Raw genomic sequence first — 18,496 nt, 5'->3', positions numbered from 1 at the left:
GTTATATGGTCTGACGAGGTGCAGTTCAAACTGAACGGTACTGAAAAACGCCAAAACTGCATGTGCTGGGCTCATGAAAATCCTAACATTCACGTGAACAAACATACTAATCTACCGGGTGTTAATGTGTGGTGTGGCTTGTTTTTGCGTGTTCTATTGGCCCATTCTTATTTGGAGATACTGTAACTGGTAAGCTGATGTTTGGAAATGAAAGATCTTACTTACAACGAAATGGTGCTACGCCTCACTACCACAGAGATGTCTGAGCCTATTTGGATGAAAATCTATGACGAATAGATCGATCAGAAGCTACTGAGTACCCACCACGCTTTCGGGACCTTCCACCTCTCCTGTTCTACCAATCGGAGTCCTTGAAAAATGAAGTCTATCAACAAAATGAAGGAGCTACGAGAAACCATCGAGGCGTCCTGTGCGACTGTCATACCGGCAACACTTATAGCTGTAGTTTGGTCAACAGTTCATTGTTGGCTGCTAATGGGGATCACTTTGAAGACATGAAATAATCTCCCCCCCCCCCCCCCGTGCAAGAATTGTACCGGTATGATGTCATTTTGTTCTATTAATATTGACTGTCAACATTTTTCTGGACACCTCTGCGTGGTGAAAGTCTTTAAGCCCGTAGATTCTGGTTTATGGTTTGGTTTGGAACTGTAGGTTTACCATATGGAAATAAGATGTACTGCCTGTCGCTGTTGCCCTATCAGCAGATAAAAACACCCCCACCTGCTAATCTTCTGTTCTCTAGAACGTGAAGACATCAGCCTTCATGACTTAAAGTAGGGTATTCTGTTGCCTAGCTAGATGACTTAGCATGTGGTTATGCTACCATCGCGCTACTCGCTGCTTGCTGGCATGTTACAATGTTGATGAATCAAGCCCACTGAGTCTTACTGGTGCATTTAACCTGCACAATCAGTTCTCTTCCGCTGCTCGCTATTACCCTCTTGTAATCTCCCCCCTCTTTCCTGATTCTATCTGTTATTCACATTAAGCAACGAGAGGAGCGAAGATTACAGTAAACTTTCTAGTTTACTTAGCTTGTCATGTTGAGTTGGCTCCACTTCTTTTGGCCTAGGGGTCTGACTGTTGACGATTAAAATGTCACATCTGGTTCTCATGGTTGGTTTGAACTAAATAAATCTGAAGATTGTTGTTGCAGCATTTTTTACGTAAATATATTTTCTCACGTTTTAGTATACCAAGCAGTATTTTGATTTTTCATATTAACAAAGCCGAAATTACGTTTTTCGTACAAAAATACAAAAATACGTCCGATAACATCAGAGGTATGCTTACGGATCCCACACACTGCGGAAATAACAATATTTCAAAGGGTTTACAATGTTTTAACAGATTAATTCCTACTAGCTTTTGTTACATTATTAATTTAGTTTATTAATTCATAAATGAATCCAGAAATGAACACAGTAAACGGCACAGCATTGATTAACTAAGAATAGAAACTTTAAGTGTGCAAATATTTCGTAATTTCAAATGTTTCTACAAAAAATTACATTCAGAACTAGTCCTTATCCATTATAACATCGGAACTAAAATATTTTATACAGTAATTCCTTTTCATAAATTTCAGCTTGAAGTACAACACTCTGTGTGTAAAAAATTATATGAAAGTTCACAGGAAACCTACTGAGATAAAACTGGCCTGTCCAAACTTCGAAAAATAATACTAGTATCGAGAACCACTGTTGAGGAAAACTAATGCTAGAGGAGGATCCCCGTTACATTCTCTAGGCAATGATGTCGAGCTCATTTGTACCTTGCCCCACCATCATCGCTGTACGTATGTCCTGAGCCGTGACTAGCTGCGTCAAGGTCGCTCTATCAGTGCTGTGCGTTCTTTTCCTTGTGCCCTTTGCCACACATCATCCATGTAGTTCAGGGGTTCACTGCAAACATGCTCCGTGAGCCTCGGCGAGCGGGCAACGGGTATTGTAACCCTCTATCGTCACAGAGAATAGAGTTGCGAGCTGTGTGGAGACTTGTGTAAACGAGAAAATGGATTCTGAGGAAAGTGTTTGGAGAACTGTTTTCATATTCCCAGTCGCATTACAGATCTGTTACTTTAAGCCACAGACCAAACAGTTGGGTACTGGACGCTTATTCGTTTTCCCATTCAGTTGTGCTATGGATCATGTTTTACTTTTTCCCAACACCATTGGTGCTCCGTCTGTTCTACACTTTCTGCAGCGCTGTTGTGAGTGTCACAACTAGCACTGTGTCTGTGATATTTACACCTTCGCAGAGCTCCAAAGAAAATGCAACAAACTTTTTAGAAAAATTTTACAAGTTAGCTCTGAACATCGTCTCTCTTAATCTGTGTGGGCGCATAAGTACAATATTTGATAATGGCATCGTGCCGAATTGTTCTACCTGAAATGGATATAAATATTCAGCTCCTTTTATTAAACCACCATCTGTGAAAGCGCGGAAGGACTTTGCTAAAGACAGTGCTATTTTCTGCTTATCTGAACGGTACACTCACTTCACTTTTCTTTGTCTTCTTCTTGCTGTTCAGAGAGAGAGCATCCGTTTAAGTTTTAGAACGTTTTGTATACGCTCAGATCCTTCACATTTTCCGTCTCCGTATTCTCTGAGGTGGTAAGGCATTATAGTTCCAGTTCTAAGCACCACGCCTCAAAAGTTCTGTTTGTAAGCAATCGTGAGCAGGTGCGAGTGCTCACATTCAAAATTAGCGCGTTGATAAGCCCTGTTCTACTTCTGCACCTCCACGTACATCCATACCCCGCAAACTAGTGTGAAATGCTTGGCAGAGAAATCTTCTCATTGTACCTTATATTCAGGTATGGAGTGTGTAAAAAATTACTTCTTAAATACCGTTGTGCAAGCTTAATTTTCACGATCACTGCAAGAGCTGTGTGGAGCAGCTGTATACTCCTACATTCCTTACTTAATATTGGCACTAGAAACTTTGCAAGTAGTCTATCGAGAGACAATTTCTGTGTACAAACTGCCTATTGGCTTCTGTCTCGGGTTCTTCGGCCGACGTTCATCTAATGATTTTTCTGATGTTTCGCCAGCACGAGTGGCTGGCTTTGTCAAAGCTTCACCCTCCATTGCCGGTGGTGAACTGGAGCCGAGCTCGCGGCCGCAGACTATATGTACCTGGCACGCCGACGTCCGAGGGCTTCTCCGCGGTCATTTCCGGTGCGTTCTCCTCTTGCTACCTGCGACGGTCGTTCGCTGCAGTACGGGTAGCCAGGATCCGTTTACCTTAAGGCTTTCCTCTTTCTTGTTCAAACTGTTCGCGTGTTTTTGTATTTCTACAGTTTCTCTGAACAAGCGCTTGTGATAGTGCTTCTCTACAGCCAGAACTTCCGTGTCGGCGAATTTTATTACATGGTCGGTCTCAATCAGTGCGTGCTCTGCCACGGCCGATTTCTCCACCTGCCCCAACCTGCAATGTCGCTTATGCTCTTTGATCGGCCGTGGCAGAGCACGCAAAGAATGAGACCGACCATGTGATAAAATTCGGCGACACGGAAGTTCTGGCTGTAGAGGAGCACTATCACACGCGCTTGTTCAGAGAAGCTGTAGAAATACAAAAACACGCGAACAATTTGAACAAGAAAGAGGAAAGCCTTAAGGTAAACTGATCTTGGCTTCCCGTACTGCAGCGAACGACCGTCGCAGGTAGCAAGAGGAGAACGCACCGGAAATGACCGCGGAGAAGCCCTCGGACGTTGGCGCGCCAGGTACATATAGTCTGCGGCCGCGAGCTCGGCTCCAGTTCACCACCGGCAATGGAGGATGAAGCTTTGACAATGCCAGCCACTCGTGCTGGCGAAACGTCAGAAAAATCATTAGATGAACGTCGGCCGAAGAACCCGAGACAGAAGCCAATAGGCAGTTTGTCAACAAGTGGCCACGAAAGCCTTAACAATTTTGAATTTCTGTGTAGCTTACCAGCATCCCCAATGAAATCACCACACAAGAATAGTAGCTTTATGAGAACTGAAAGTAACGGTTTTTAAACAGGTACTTATTTCATTCAGTTTTGGACGCAAAGCTGCCTGGGACCAGAGGCATGCAGATTATTTAACCGCCTCATGACAGATAATATTAGGTGTAGAGCTAATAATTTTCAGTAATTAATTCCTGTTTCGCTAATTTATCATTTTCTTTTTTCTTTTTGCGTTAGAATGACAGCACAAAAATCCAGAAGTTGGAGTAATAGCGTAGGAAGTAGATGTGGATATAAGCAGACGAATCATTACTGCAGAGTGAGTAGCCCTACGAATCGTTCTCCAACAGAAATTATTCTAGTAATCTTGGAACGAAACTTCTTCTCTTTCTTTATCTATTAAGTTGAAATAACATTTAAAATAAACTGGAAAATTTGTTACGTTATTTGTATGGTGTAAATAATGGTTCTAGATCAGTTTTGAGTAGTTGTTATACCTTGTGAAACGTGTGGACGATCTACCTTTAACGGGCGCATTCATACCTACCCTCCTTTTTCATTGTCAGTACACACGATTTTGGCGTGAACGAACCACTATTATTGTCAGTCGATGCATGGAACACAGTTTTTGTGCACACACTGCAATTAATTCACCCATCTAGCGATGTGGACAGCAGCAGGGTTAAGGCACCAGTCGGGAAAATGACACGCCTGCGCGAACACCGATCAGCGATGTGCTAACAGCAGGACTGCAAATGTTCAAATGTGTGTGAATTCCTAAGGGACCAAAGTGCTTAGGTCATCGGTCCCTAGACTTACACACTACTTAAACTAACTGAAACTAACTTATTCTAAGAACAACACAAACACCCATGCCCGAGGCAGGACTCGAACCTCCGGCGGGAGTGAGTGAGACTGCAAGGTAAACGTAACACGAGGTGCGATGTGTCAGCAGCGAGGAGAGAGGCTTCAGCGTAAACAAACCCTCAGTTAATGAAGTGACTTGGGAAAACTACAGGCCACTAACGGACAGTGATCTGAAATGAAATAAAAGATATTCACCATAAAATAACATTAATGCGATGCAGTTTTGTCAAAAAGAATGGAATTCAGCGAAACCACACTGTTGGGCTACATGGCGATTTTCCGACTTGCTGCAGGAGAACATGAAATTTATATACATGAAAACAATACATATCAAACAAGGAACAGAGAGAACTTGTCACATCACTAGAGAGTAATAACGGGAAAAACCGAGCTATTTTTGGGAACTGAGAATCACGGAAGATAGCTGCGAGCCATGTTGAGTCTTGTAATATGAAAACATAGACAGGGACAACATGACAATTCTAACCACGTTAGCATCGATGGAATCATTTCGTAGTCCACACAGCATATCTGCATGTTAGTCAGGGCTGAAGTTGCCATGAGCATGGTTGCTTCTAAAATCAGCAAAACGGCAGCGACTCTCGCACTACTACTAACATTGAAGTGAATCCGACTTAGAACAGCTACATAATAGGACTGCGAGACGATTTCTCCACTGTTTGGTAGCGTTGGATGAAAACACAGCAGTGTGCCTCTTCCCATAGAAGAAAGTCCCTACAGCCAGCTTGGCTGGGGTTGGCAGTGTAAACAGTTTGTGCTCCTTCCGGTTGGAGGGGCAGCTAAGTCATTTGAGGCTTAGGCTGGTGACCATGTGGTGGCACCAACTCACTGAACGCAGGCAGGACTAATATCCTTACGTGTCGGCTTTGCTGCAGCTTGGATTTGAAAGTAAAGTCTCAAGAGTTTTACAGTTTCGCCATCTTGCTAGTTCTCTAAACTAATTGATTGGCGAACACAAAAACTGCTCCGCACCCAATATTCAATGGGTCTTTACTCAGATGAGTCATTATTGTCACTACCAATCCGTGGCTGGAAATGTGATTTTAATTCAGTTCAACTCGCTTCCACTGTAAGCGGGACGGTACCAGGCAGCTGCTGAGGCTCCTTCAAACGATTTATAAATCTCAGAAAAGTCTCCAGCTCACAACTGCTCTCTCCAACGGTACCGTTTGGATAGAAAGCTGGACTTCTGGGAAACAGAATTCTCTCCTACCCAACAGACACAAATCAATATGAAATAATGAAGAACATATACACTGGATACAAACAAAAAATTGGTCAAGTGCGATAGTATTCATACATTGAGAGATCCGTACATACTAAGTACATAGATAGTTCATCCACGCCAGGAATCAAGAATCAAAACGATATTTGTCTGCTATCGATATCGATACTGGCAAAATATCGGACCTTGGAATTCCATAACCGTATCAAATTCTCTACAGTAGTTTCTGAGAAAGGCCCGAATATACAAAAAGAAGCGAGCAGGGATTTCAGATTATACATGAAGAGAGACAATATTTAGTAAAGTATTTTCTATTTTCTTACTAAAACACGGCATCTTACTTTTATTTTTGCATGCAGTAATATTTTTCTATTATGCTTTCGACGGATGATGAATGCAGTATAAGTTCTAACGACAAAAAAGAAATTTTTATGTAATATAATCCCAAACTAAAGATTTTAGGATTATTCCTTTATTTGTACTGTGAAACCTTGCACCTTGCCAGGTTACATGATTTTTCTCAACAAGGAGCATCCGACTGTTTTTGATGAGTGAGTTTTCGAGTATAAAAAAATGCAACATAAATGGCCGTCTCTCCTGACAGTATTGACATACAAATTTTAAATGTTTGACTCCGCTAAAGGACGGTAGAACTTAGCATGTGACACAAATGTGAACTGGATACTCCTAGCTATTCCTGCGAAAAGGGGTGTTAACGGAGGGACAGAAAGACAGACAGATGAAAAATGACAAAAAAGTATTTTGTTCGTGTGAGATAATTACATGTTAACGATTTTTAGATATTTTTGCTTTCCTTGTACTGTAAAACCTTGCCTCTAGCCAAATTATGTGATTCTAACCAACGGAAGGTACCCTATACGTCTTGATGAATGAATTCCCGTGCCTAAAAATATGTGACATAAATGGCCGTATCTTCTGATTGCTTTCACTTAGAAGCTTTAATGTTCCATATCGCCAGGGGGCGTAGGCCTTAGTGTCGACATAATTTTGAACTGGATACTCCTAGCCGTTCCTGAGAAAAAGGGGTTTTAACAGTCGGACAGACAGACAGACAGGCGACAAAGGAGTTCTATAAGGGCTTCCATTTCTGCCTACTGCGATAAGAATCCCTATAAACAAGCAAAAAATTTACAAATATCGTTTTTCCTTTCAAAATTAGCTCAATATGAACATTTTTTACAAAGCTCGCCTAATATTTGCTGGATTAAACAACAATCAAGAAATTTATTTACAAAGTTATGTTCCTGCAACAACATTTTAAAACACTTGAATGAAAGTGAAGTGTAATTTGTTATGATTCTAATACACATGTGGCAACAACAGTCTGTGAGTGAGGGATCCTACACATAAATAGCAAATTTACATTATGACTTATATAAAACTGAACATTCACACTTCCCTGTAGATTTTCAGAGCTCCTACTTTCATCCTAACGGACTTCCCTACATCATTACAATATGTTTACGTAAGCAATCGGGTAAAGTGTAAAGGGTTTAACAGCGACGCCCTTTTCACCCAACGTTGATCTCACAGATAGCGGAAAGCGCTGTTGTGCTAGGTAGTCTGATCTGTGGTCCCAGTGTAGGAAGGGGAGTAGTGGCTTGTGAATAGTGACGAGTGCTAATGGCCTCCCTTTGTGGGCTGGCCAGTACCCTTTGGGTGAGGCAGCAAACAGCTGATTGTAGCCGGCTTCTCAGGAGTCATACCTTTCGCCATGGTTTACTCAGGTCTTGTGTCTCAACTGACGCTTCATTCACTTCCTAATCCCTGAAAGGCGACCGTTTCACACCTAGCTGTTGCTGCTCTGAACTATTTGTAGCAGGCAGCTTCTTCAGTCATTAGAGTTTGGCTTTAAAGCAGTCTCGTCTTGAGATGGTGGCGACATACAAGCCACAGTGCCTCAGCTGCGAGCAGACCTCTCTCAGGCTCCAGGTTTTGTAGTTAGGTACATTTCATTAACTATACACGACAATTCACTGCTGTTAAAGATGGAATAAGAATAAAAAAACCGAAGCTTTCTCTTCTGCAATCTGGGTTGGAACTTCTGAAACTGCAGGTACCACAAAGAAGTACTAATGTAAGAGGTTTATCCAACAAAATTTTTCTGTCAGTGCAAAGTATTATGCAAAAGAAAATAAAAAATGTGATAACACATGCAAATCAGCCTACTGCAGGGAAAGGTCAGTGCCATATGAGTGTGCAAGAAATTAAAAATCAAGAATCAGAAGTTCAACAATCTGAGCTAATCAAAACAGTATTGTGAACAATGTCAAAATTTTCTTTGCAACAAACATTCAGAAGGAGCTGTGAAGTTTGTTTCCTGTCTTGATGTTAAGTACTCAGAACAGTTTGTGTAATGTGTCAACACATTTGTATTTTTGTTGTAATGTGGCTATTTTTATTGATTCAACTTAATATTTATAACTGTCAATAGTAACTGTATGTGACCGTCTTAGTTGAAAATATAAACCTCGTTGAAAGTTGTAACTTTTTCTTAAGAGAATGTTTTAATATCACTGGGTTCACCGTAGTCCCCTTTGGCATCGATATTACAAAACCAGAAAAAGATCAGACGTGTTTGGATTAAACAGCGCTGACAGATTTTTTAATGGAACTTTTATTTCAGTCCACCCTCTGAACTCTTCCTTGTTACAGAGAATACCTGACGACTAGAAAAACACAGAGTGATGTCAGAGAAAACGTTATTTATTCTGGCTCAGAGGGCCCCGTTCTTTGTCTTCTCCGCTCACATAGTTTTTGATTCAGGAAGTGTGGTACTGGACGAAGATTTGCACTGGAATACAGAGACATTGCAGCAGCAAGAAAGAGTTTGGTGTAAACTGCACATGCTGCATGCTGAGGTCAATAGACCTACACTATATTTCGATAAAACTTGGGGTTCATAAAACAAAACGCAAAAATATAATTTTGCTGGACTACAATGGAAATAATGGCTTGAAAGTGCCTATGGTTACTTTTGTATACCGTATGTCGGCGATTCGGATGATGGGTGCTGTGTAAGTGAAACATTTTGGAAGGTAGGAAATGTTCTCGGTCGAGCCCTCGGAACTAAAACGCTGGTGGTGGCGAGCAAGTACTACCCGCTGTCGTGCGCGAAGTCTTTCGTAAATAAAATGCGTTCATACGTGGCTCGATGCAGTAAAGATATCTCAGGTGTTACCAAAGTTAATTTCACAGTTTTCTTAGCAAGTTTTTTGCTGTAAGATTTTACAAGGTCCACCAGAACGTAAGTTCATCAGCGACAACCTTTTCGTTACACAGACGGAACAGTTTCACACCTCTTACGGTATTCTATTACTTACCTCGAAATACTTTTATTTTTTCGTAATAAAATGTCTATCACATGCATATATAATCTTGGAGAAAGCTCATACATTGTTATAGGTCAAAATGTGTCAGGTGTTGTGCTTTCCCTAGGTTCAAGTACGAGGGCTATTCAGAAAGTAAGGTTTGATCGGGTGCGAAATTGAAACCGCAGTGAAAATCGGATGAAACTTTGCACAAATGTGTTTAGCAGTGTCTCCAGTACGCCTGTCGATTGTGTTAAGCTGTTCTTTTCTGTTCTGAGCGCACAGTGAGTGCGTAAAGATACCTACGAAATAGTGTCTCCCGTCAAGTACGAGGGCCTGATGACAAATTTCGCCTGAAGCTGTGCAGCCCACTTAACATGACTGTCTTGCATTTCCTTCTTCAACACAATTCTCAGCCGCATTGTGCAGAGGCAATGAAGATGCTCCAGCAGCATGTTCGATAGGAATTGTTTTGATCACCCACAATTTAACCATTAATTGGCTGCCACTGTGTTTCTTCTCTGCTCACATGAACTGCTGTCAATGAAGATAATATTTTGGCACTGACAACGAGCTGTAGAGCAGCGTAGAGAATTGGCGAAAAACACAGGCTGTTTCCATCTATGACGAGGCTATCGGAAAGTTGGTACAATGCTACTACAAGTGTCTAAGTCGGAGTGGCGACTATGTATAGAAAAAGCTGGAAGGTGTAGCTGACTGTTGCAAATAAAAGATTTTTGATTTTCGCAATGGTTTTCATTTCGTGTCGATCGGATCTTATTTTCCGAGTAGCCCTCGTAAAGAAATATTTTTCTTCAACGTTTCTTGTAACATTAGTTTCAATTATTTATTTATTTATTTATTTATTTTATAGCAGCTAGAGAGATCTACTTTAGAAAAGTTCTCCAACATATTCTAGACTAAAACTAGAAATATCTAATATTTTTTGGTAACTTTTTGTGACATCTGAAGTTATCACTAACCGGAAAGGCACTGTTGCTATTGTGGTTGTTCTGGGCTTCAGTTAAGAGACTGGTTTGATGCAGCTTTCAGTCTGCCTATCCTTCATCTCCGAATAACTACTCCAACCTACATCCTTCTGAATCCGCGTAATGTGTTCATGTCTTGGTTTCTCTCTACGATTGTCACCCAACCCCCCCCCCCCCCCCCCCCATTTCCCTCCAGTATTAAATTCGTGATCTCTTGACGTCTCAGAACGTTTCCTATCATCCGACCCCTTCTTTTAGTCAGGTTGTGCCACATACTTCTTTTCTCTCTGGTTCAACTGACAAACTCCTCACTAGTTACTTTATCTACCTATCTAAATTTCAGCATTATTCTGTAGTGCCACATGTCAAAAGCTTCTATTCTTTTTTGCCTACATTGTTTATCGTTCACGTTTCACTTCTGGACATGTCTACAGTCTAGAGAAATGCCTCCAAAAAAACTTCCTAATATTTACGTCTACATTAAAATTTATTTTCTTCAGAAAACGCTTTTATTGCCATTGTCAGTCTACATTTTATATCCTCTCTAGTTTGGGTGTCATCAGTTATTTTGCTACTCTAATAGCAAAACTCATCTACTAATTCAAGTGTCTCGTTTCCTAACCTAATTTCTTCACCATCGCCTGATTTAATTCGACTACACTTCATTATCCTTGTTTTACTTTTGTTGATGTTCATTTTATGTCCTCCTTAAAAACACTATCCGTTCTGTTCAACTGCTCTTTCAAGACCTTTGCTGCCTCTGACAGCATTACAATGTCATCGGCAAACCTCAAAGAAACTTCCTGGCAGATTAAAACCGTGTGCCGGACCGAGACTCCAACTCGGGACCTTTGCCTTTCGCGGGCAAGTGCTATACCGAGCTACCCAAGCACGACTCACGACCCGTCCTGGCAGCTTTAATTCGCCGGTACCTCGTCTCCTACCTTCCAAATTTTACAGAAGATCTCCTTCGAACCTTGCATAACTAGCACTCCTGGGAGAAAGGTAGAGTACCTGCCCGCGAAAGGCAAAGGTCCCGAGTTCGAGTCTCGGTCCGGCACACGGTTTTAATCTGCCAGGAAGTTTCATAGCAGTGCACACTCGGCTGCAGAGTGAAAGTCTCATTCGTGAAGCCTCAAAGCTTTTATTTCTTCCCGTCGGACTTTAATTCCTACTATAGGTAGAAGAAGTGCGTGCTTCCTCACATTCTGCTCGCACGCCGCTCACTGTCTAGGTTCACAGTGCTGTTTCCATTCGCCAGGTGCTGTCAAACTTTTCCTCAAAAATCGCACCTTTGTGGAAAAAAGTGCAAGGGGGAAAGCAGTGACATATGAAGCTGGCCCTAGACAAGGGAATCGAACTTGTAACACTGGAGTTGCTCGCGTGGATGTGCAACAAAGGAGGCGTGGCGACAGGCGCAGAAATGTAAAGTGCGCAGGCCACTGAATAAAACATAAGACGGCGCTCATATCCTGTTTAAGGCGTTCCTTGGATTTCAGCGGCTGGCGGCAGGATGCAGTTTTGCCGGCGATTCCCGCGGGACGCTGCGTGGGAGGATGGAGGGAGCACAGGAGCCGGCCACGGCCGCGGGCAAGCCGCTTAGCTGCCCACCGGGCCGCTGTCTTCAAATTGAGGCGCTCTCGCAGAGCCAGCGCGGTCCCACGGGCAACAAGAACTTCCCTTCTCCTCTGCCCACCTCTTCCTGGAGTCTCCTGCTGCTGTGCCGACTCCAGTTTCCACTAACTGTCTTTTTGCGTCCTGCACAGGCGGGTGGCGACTACAGTTTGCCCATGACGCAGAAGACCAAGTGTATTTTCCAGCCTTCAAGATGTCAGTACTAGGGCAAGGTGAGAAATTCTGGGGATGGGAGTGAATGCTCGGAATTTTTTGTCAAAAATTCAGATATTTCATTTCGAGGGCGAGCTGAAAAACCGGGCCTCCGACCAATTTAGGCGAAAACTCTTGAAGCTTTCTAAATCAAAAAGAGGTTATTAAGGATTTACAGACATTGTCAAGTTGAAAAGTTGTGCCAGACCAGGATTCAAACCCAGGTCTTCTGTTTACTACACGAATGCTCTGACCACAGGACCACCGAAACAAAGTGGTGAGCGCGACTGCGTGGACTAGCCTAGTACGCCTCCCGTCAGACACAAATTCTCAACAATTTTAATAAGAATTTTTGGGACAGCGATCAAAAAATTAAAAAAAAATTCCTTTTTATAATGTAGTCTTGATCGCACAACGTATGCTACAAGAACATTGGTGACCGGTTTGGGTCATATCATATGACCATAATCAGACCTGCAATTTAATTTAGAAAGTAATAGAAACCTTACTAGATTGTCAATAAAATATGACAAAATGCTTATAAGGATAAAATACAATAAGACTTGCTATACCCATGGCATCCTTCGAAGATGGTAGGTGGAGCACTCTTCTCAGCTGCTTTGATGCCAACTGGTGCTAGCAAGTGAAGGGATACGCTTAAACACGAAGATGCTCCGCCTACCTCTTCTCCCTCTACCTCACGTCAACCAATCAGTGTAAAACGGGTTCACATTATCGACAAAACGTAAAAAACAAGGTACAGTAATAACACAAAAATAGTTATGTATAAAATATCTCTTTACAACCATGGATCTACTTAAATATTGTATAAAATATCAATTAAAAGCTTTAAAATAACTGTACAGACGATGTATAGCCAGTGTGTCCTCTATGGGCTAAGGTGTTACAATGGTTTCAAAGTCAACGATGTTGTGAAGGTCTTTGGCATTGCGGCATAATATCGATATGTGAGTTGTGAATCGACTGCAAGTATACACCTATGCTAGATTCAGTCTGTCTGTCTTGTATTAACTTTAATTGCCACTGGTGATATATGTAATAACGAAATGATCAGCTGCAGAGTGCTATAATATTACATACACTTTTTAAAATGTCATAAAACTGATTTATTAAAAATGGAGTCATATTTCGTAATATTCCTAGTTCGAAGTTTAAGATTGTGATATAAATATTTACGTACTGTTCTGAGGTACATTTCTGCCATGGATACAACTGGGTACTATAATTTTCTGACCAAAAGAGTGCATACGTGTTCATAGAATTTCGTCAAAGAGATCATAAACATATTTTTCACGAAAATCTAACTGTTCATTGAGAAGCACTGACGGTTCATCTCTATAATGGGCGTATCTCTCGATCTCCTCCAAAATATTTAATAATAAGCCTTTATTAGCTTAATGAAGGACTTGCAAATTCTGTTGTACTGTCCCTTCGGCATGCTTATTAAATGTTATGTGATGGCCGAATACTGATTTTGCTCGTGCGGTACCTGATCTATGTTCTTTGTATCGTACAGTAAAGCTCCAGCCTGTTTGGACAATCTATGCCGGAGCTTTACTATACGATACAAAGAACTTACATCAGTTACCGCAAGAGCAAAATCAGTCTTCGGCCATCACATAACTTTTAATAAGCATGCCGAATTCTCAACTTTCCCACCACTACGCATGTAGTCCCCCTTGCCCATTATCCTCATTACTCGCAGCATTTCGCTGATTCCCTTAAGAGTTCGACCCTGATGTTCATCCTCACTGGAAAGATCATTGGCGCCGCGCGGAGTGGCCGCGCGGTTTGAGACGGCATGTCACGGATTGCGCGGCCTCTCCCGCCGGAGGTTCGAGTCCCACCTCGGGTATGGATGTGTGTGTTGTTCTTAGCATAACTTAGTTTAAGGTATTTTAAGTAGTGTTTATCTCTAGGGACCAATGACCTCAGCAGTTTGGTCCCTTAGGAATTCACACACATTTTTTAGACCGTTGACCGTCCACGCCTTAGTTACTAACTAATGCCGCAAGTAATGAGGGGACTATGCAAGGGGCACTACATTAGTAGTGTGTGGATAAATTGAGAATTTTGGTGTGACGGTGATCTAAGCACATGCCTCATAAGCAATAGACCAGGGTTCGAATCTCAGTACGACACAAACTTTCAACTTTGCCCATTGATTTAAATCAGTACCTACTCGTAGCCGATGTCTGTAATTCAGATATGTCTTAATTCATAGTGGACGCTGGATCAAAATGGTATCGTTCTTTCGGACTCGAGTCTCGTAAGAATTCGAGCCTTTCGGGTATCCCCACTAAAGAGATCATGGGCCGTAATCACTTTAATTGCACGTATGTGATGTCTGTTCTTTCGGACATGTCAGCAAGAAGAAACACCACATTTATGTAATCGTTTAATCGTTATTACCATTATACATTTTTATTCTTCATGTCTACATATTTCTCAACATTTCCACCCTGGCGAACACATATCTCGCAACGACAATCAGACTGATTGAAACCTTGTAGAATGTTTGACTTTGTTAATGGAGTCACAACGTCACCTTTGCTTGAACCGCGTCATCACATTCAGAGTGAGGTCCTCATGTGTGTTCTTTAACTTTGAATGAACATCGGATGGGGCCAATTCGGAACTGTACGGAGGGTGAGGTATGACTGTGAAACCAAGGCGCCGGGTCACTGCAGATCTCGCAGCCCTCGAATGTGGTCTGGCATTGACATGCTGAATGACAAGGTGCTCTATCTGTGGAAGAACTCTTCGAATTCAAGACTGGACTACAGCAGGCTGTTTCTCACGCACCGGCATAATTACGTCACACACTGACGTCCTACGCGCTAGAATTCGGAGCCCTCTAGCGGCAGAAAGCGCCAAATATGCAGACATGAAGGATAAAGATTTAGAATGGTAATAACGTTTGTTTTGTTCAAAACGCTTTAAGAGCTTTCACATGAATCTTAGGAGGCATTACCTTAAAACACACCCTCGCACATTCAACTCAACATGGCGACACGGAATGTTGGGGCAGGTTCCTTACACCAAAACAAGAAAAAAAAATCATAAAAACTTGTATCCGAAAATCCTTCCGTTTGTGTCATTAATGTAAGTTCACACATGTTGCAGATTTGAAACAGATGGAATAACAAATTTACATAACAAACTCATCTTAATCCTCATGCTACAATTCACAACAGACATCAGTTTAAGATTAAGTGGCATGGGCACGAACTATTAGAGCCCCTACAAATAAAAACTTTCTTCACGATTGGGCTCCAGCACATTTTGTTTCACTTTTCAAGATATGAAATGAAATGATCGTGTGGCATTTATTTGCCGGGATATCGCCTTCGGGGTTCGGTTGCTGTATTGCAAGTCTTTTCAGGTGACGCCACTTCGGCGGGTCAATGATGGTGAAAATGATGAAGAAAGACACACAACACCCAGTACCCTGCCGGGAATCGAACCCGGGCACCCCTTGCTTGGTAGGCGGTAACGATACCTTTGCGCTAAGGCGGCGGGCACTTTCAGAGATGCAATGTTTAGTGTCTACCGTGACAGATGGATAAAGAGACGAGAATAAGTTCTCTAGCCTGTATGTTCTACCGACTTAATCAAATGGTGCAAATGGCTCTGAGCACTATGGGACTTAACTTCTGAGGTCATCAGTGCCCTAGAACTTAGAACTACTTAAACCTAACTGACCTAAGGATATCACACACATCCATGCCCGAGGCAGGCTTCGAACCTGCGTCCAGACTGTAGCGCCTAGAACCGCTCGGCCACACCGGCCGGCTACCGACTTAATCCTTTGAATTTTTTTCACGGCGGACAACTTAAGCAATGGGTGTATTCAGCAAAGCACCCTCTAACAACCGTACCACAACAAAGGTCAGCATTTAATAACGATTGTGGTGTTGCTCACGCTGCTAAATACTGCATTTTCGGGCAACAACAGTCATATTATGTGGCAGGTGTCATTAGAGCACAGTTAATAGTCATTTCATGTAATAAAGAAAAAACTAGGCACTCATCTTTTTGTGTTTCCCAAGCTGGTCTTGTCGTAAAGTCATGGCTCAATCGTTGAAAATCTAGGTGGTTATGATTCCAAGCTCGGATGCAAAAAGGCCTAGATTTTATTCTGCTATATTCTGAAGTTATGTAGATGCGCTTCACAAACCATCCTTGAAGATTACACTTTTGTTGAAAACATCTCTCTCACAGTCACTGTTAAAGTTCACATTTTATAAGCGGACTACGTTATGCGTCTTTCCAACATGACGTCCAACACTTGACTTACTCAAGGTCCGGCTCTCTAATAACTCAACAACTAACTAACTATCGCTTACGCGCCCAAAAATCAGAGTTACAAGTACGTCAAAGATCATAGTTACAAAAGAAAGAATACACATAAGAATAATATCATTTCATTATAAACATATCGATGTGTCAAAAGTGAAATCAAATCTGAATGTTGTCTCAGAAATATGTTAAGTAGTTAACAGAAACACTGTAGAATATTACTGGTATCGAGAGGTTCAGGTGAGGTACCATAATGGTTACGCAATTCAAGTACCATTACAACCAGGATATAGAATCTCTTATGGGAGCATGCGAAACCATTCGCTGTCGTCAGGGAGTATTTGATATGATAGAGCAGTCCATTATTCGAGAAGCGCATGAGGGCAAGAGGAAGGCACTCGAACATCTAATATGACTTTCTGAGTTGATACCACTTTCAAGCTACATTGTCTAACTGATGCGCAGAGTATCAAATTTTACTAAAAGTTCCATTAACGAAATACGAATTTTTGGTATTTTTATATGAACATTTGTTTTTGTTGTTGCAATGAGTCTATCCCCAAAATTTTGATAAGTATTTGACTCACTGTGGATAATGATTTTGCAGAAATCAGTTTACATCCCTTAACTGGCATACTAGGAGGCTGAAAAATATCCATTACGACTGCCATGATTACCTTATTCGGTTACGCACACATTTGTTTGCTTGTTAAAATAGGTGGAAATCACAGACTAACAAATATGGAAACTGTCTGTATGTTCAAGGTGTTTTCACACCAGGTTCATTATCCTGACAAAAAAAATGACTTTTCTTTTGTAATCCACGCCTCTTGCAGAATTTTGCTTCCGGAGTTAATATTCGTTCTCCAGTGGAGTGTGCGCCGTTATGCAACTTCCTGACAGATTAAAACTGTCTGACGTACCGAGACTCGAAACCGCGGCCTTTGCCGTTCGCGGGCAAATTAAATGCCAACTTGAACACAGTCTCCAGCTTACTGCGCAGTTGTGCTTTCCAGTATAGTACCCTAGAATTGGGTGAGTTGGGAAGAGGGGGAGAAGGAAATGACGGACACAGCCAGCTTCTGGCTGGGTGGGGACAATGTGGGCGGGGGTGGAATACCGAGGCCTGGCCGCGATGCATTTCCTCCCCCGCCTACCACTGTGCTGGTCCTATACATTGTACTAGCTTCCGTTTAGTTTTCATCTTTGGTGTTCAAATCTTACAACTTGCTACTGAGAAGGGAAAGAAACAAAATCGGACTTAATCCTACATGGCATCTGCCACTCAAAAAAAAAAAAAAAAAAAAAAAAAAAAAAAAAAAAAAAAAATCTGGTCTTATATTTTTATTAATTAAAAAACGAGACAGAGCTATGCAATTGGAAAAGAATATCAACCCCCAAATAACTGACAACAAGAAAAAGTTCACGAATATGTCCTATTTTCTATTTATCTTATCGACTCTCTAACAACACACCTGAAGATATAAGGGTGCAGGTCATAGCCGCTCCCCAGCGCATAATCAACTTAAAGGACGACAAGTCACATAACGGTATCGTTTTTCGATCTGGGAAAGGAGTTTGAATCGGGACGTAGAATCTGACTGCATATTGCCGCTTCCGTCGTCCTGATAGGAAAGACCAACTGCCGGCGGAGCCTACTCCAGTGTCTCTGTCTGCAGGCGACCGAACGATGACATAATGTATCCGTTTCATGGCAACGACTAAATCGCTCTGTCTCAACGAAGCCAATGTCAAAAAGTCGAAAGTTGCTGAGAACAAGGTTATGAACGATTTGGTGCCACGAGGACGCATCTTCCATCGGAAAAACAGGTAGGCTGAGATTGGACCAAGCAGCCTTCCAGTATGTCTTGGCGATAGGGACTCCACAATGGAAGCGCGATCTGGAAACATCCAGTGACACAAAAGAATTTTTACAGAGATACGCAAC

Source organism: Schistocerca nitens, chromosome 5 (assembly GCF_023898315.1).
Source record: "Schistocerca nitens isolate TAMUIC-IGC-003100 chromosome 5, iqSchNite1.1, whole genome shotgun sequence".
NCBI classification, from domain to species: Eukaryota; Metazoa; Arthropoda; class Insecta; order Orthoptera; family Acrididae; genus Schistocerca; species Schistocerca nitens.
This window is presented reverse-complemented; position numbering follows the sequence as displayed.